At 47.2% G+C, this 2963-nt stretch overlaps 1 non-coding gene across 1 annotated transcript; it reads right to left on the minus strand.

Annotated features, from left to right (window-relative positions):
* On the minus strand, positions 1–83 carry TRNAL-CAG (transfer RNA leucine (anticodon CAG)). The gene has a single exon. It is a non-coding gene; the product is annotated as a tRNA-Leu (tRNA).
* Between the last annotated feature and the right edge of the window lie 2880 nt (positions 84–2963).

Consider the following 2963-nt stretch of genomic DNA (forward strand, 5'->3'; position numbering starts at 1 on the left):
TGTCAGGAGTGGGATTCGAACCCACGCCTCCACGGGAGACTGCAACCTGAACACAGTGCCTTAGACCACTAGGCCATCCTGACTGCTGACATTGACATGCTCCCTGGTGACACAAGAGTTTGCACCACCAGGGACTTCAGTACAGATCTGCTGTCCAAATCAGACATTGGGGCCCCTGGTGGGACTTCTGGCAAAGCCAGAGGGGACATTGGGATGTCATTTGAAAGCTAATTACCAGACTGAGGTGAGGGAGCAGTTCTTGGGGCTGTGTGGTGCTCTGTTGGGCATTTGTGCACCCTCAAGCCTGCACCACAAGGACCACTTTTATCCATGGACAGCCAGGCTCTGACCCCCTGAATTCAAATTCCATTTGGAGCAGGGGGACAAGTGATGTTGCTGTATGTAGGTGGCCTCCTGGATGATGTTCCTGCCAAGCTTGATTTGCCTGACCCCTTCTGCAGAGTAGTTAAGGGGATTGAGAACCCCCAAGACTGCCCCAGACTGAAAATGTCTTTTCAAATCTGCTGTCCAAATCAGACATTGGGGCCTCTGGTAAAGCCAGAGGGGACATTGGGATGTCATTTGAAAGCTAATTACCAGCTTCTTTTTCATTACTTTAGTTCTGCAGACAGATGGTAAACGCCATTGTCTGTAAAGACCCCGTTACACACTGCGATATCGCTAGCAATATTTTTGAACCCCTCTCCATAATCTTTGAAAATTCTTGGAGAACAGGAGAAGTGCCAGAAGACTGGAGAAGAGCAAATGTTGTTCCTATCTTCAAAAAGGGGAAGAAGGTGGACCCAGGCAACTATAGGCCGGTGAGTCTGACTTCTATACCAGGAAAGATCTTTGAACAAATTATTAAACAACATGTATGTCAATACCTGGATAAGAATGAAGTGATTAAACAGAGTCAGCATGGGTTTCTAACTAATAAGTCATGTCAGACTAACTTAATTTCCTTCTATGACGGTATCACTGATTGGGTGGATCAAGGAAATGCTGTAGATATAGTATATCTTGACTTCAGCAAAGCATTTGACAAAGTCTCTCATACAATCCTTATTGAAAAAATGACTAAGTATGGAATGGACAAGGCAACTGTTAGGTGGATTCATAACTGGCTTAGTGATCGGACCCAAAGAGTGGTCGTAAATGGCTGCACATCCAGTTGGAAGAATGTCTCAAGTGGGGTACCACAGGGCTCTGTCCTGGGCCCTGTATTGTTCAACATCTTTATCAACGATTTAGATGAAGGAATTGAGGGTAAACTGATTAAATTTGCTGATGACACAAAGCTAGGAGGGATAGCTAATACTAGAGAAGAGAGAGAGAGGATTCAAAAAGATTTAAATAAACTGGAGAAGTGGGCAGCAACTAACAGAATGGTTTTTAACAGGGAGAAATGCAAAGTACTACATCTGGGCAATAAAAATGAAAAAAGCATATATAGAATGGGAGGAATAGGGCTAAGTGACAGCACATGTGAAAAAGACTTGGGTATACTAATAGATCACAGACTGAATATGAGTCAACAGTGTGATGCAGCAGCAAAAAAGGCAAATGCAATTCTAGGATGTATTAACAGAAGCATACAGTCTAGATCACGTGAAGTCATTATTTCCCTCTACTCCTCTTTGGTCAGACCTCATCTGGAATATTGTGTCCAGTTTTGGGCACCACATTTTAAAAAAGACATCAACAAACTGGAGCAAGTTCAGAAAAGAGCGACCAGAATGGTGACCGGTCTGCAAACCCTGTCTTATGAGGAAAGGTTGCAGGATTTGGGAATGTTTAGTTTGCAAAAGAGAAGACTGAGAGGAGACTTAATAGCTGTCTACAAATATCTAAAGGGCTGTCACATTGTAGAAGGATCAACTTTATTCTCATTTGCACAAGGAAAGACTAGAAGCAATGGGATGAAACTGAATGAGAAGAGACACAGATTAGATATTAGAAAAAACTTTTTGACAGTTAGAGTGATCAATGAGTGGAACAGGCTGCCACGAGAAGTGGTGAGTTCTCCTTCAATGGAAGTCTTCAAACAGAGGCTGGACAGACATCTGACTGGGATGATTTAGCGAATCCTGCTTTGAGCAGGGGGTTGGACCAGATGGCCCAGGAGGTCCCTTCCAACTCTACGATTCTATGATTCTATATTGCTGTAAAGTCACCGATTTTGTGACGTTGCAGCGATATTGCTAGCGATATCCCTGCATGTGATACTTACCTCCGACCGGCTCCCCCGCTGGTTATCACTGATCGCGCGAGAAGCTCCTGGTCCATTCCTCGTCGGCCACTTCCTGCTGGGCTTCCTGTGGCGCCCAGGGCGGGAGGACGCAGGATCGCCGCGTCTGACAGGTAAGTAGCGATCCCCGTCCCCAGCAATGTCGCTGGTGAGATCTGCCTGTGTAGCAGCTCACTAGCGACCACCTAGCGATGCACCAGCGATCCTGACCGCGTCATATCGCTAGTCGGGATCGCTGGTGCATCGCTAGGTGTAACGGTACCCTAAGTGTTACAATGAGTCACTTCTAACTGGCTAGATAGAAAAGTTGCAGACTCTGTAATCTCAGGATAAATTACCGTATTTTTCGGACTATAAGATGCAACGGACCATAAGAACACCCCAATTTTCAGTAGGAAAATAGGGGGAAAAAAAATAATGTGTCAAATGGGGGTCCGTCTTACAGTCCGAATTCAGCTTACCTGGGAAGGGATCTGGCACAGGTGAAGTAGTCACAGGGGTCATTCAGTGGTCCAGGCTCGTGCGGTGGCGGCTCTGTGCTAGGGCAGGTTGGTTGTGCTGGGGCAGCTGCGCTGGGGGAGAGGCAGCAGCGCTGAGGCAGGGGCAGCAGCAGCGCTGAGGCAGGGGCAGCAGCAGCGCTGAGGCAGGGGCAGCAGCAGCGCTGAGGCAGGGGCAGCAGCAGCGCTGAGGCAGGGGCAGCAGCAGCGCTGAG

This window comes from Dendrobates tinctorius, unplaced genomic scaffold (genome assembly GCF_039654945.1).
Source record: "Dendrobates tinctorius isolate UK_male_01 unplaced genomic scaffold, ASM3965494v1 ptg000418l, whole genome shotgun sequence".
Lineage (NCBI taxonomy): Eukaryota > Metazoa > Chordata > Amphibia > Anura > Dendrobatidae > Dendrobates > Dendrobates tinctorius.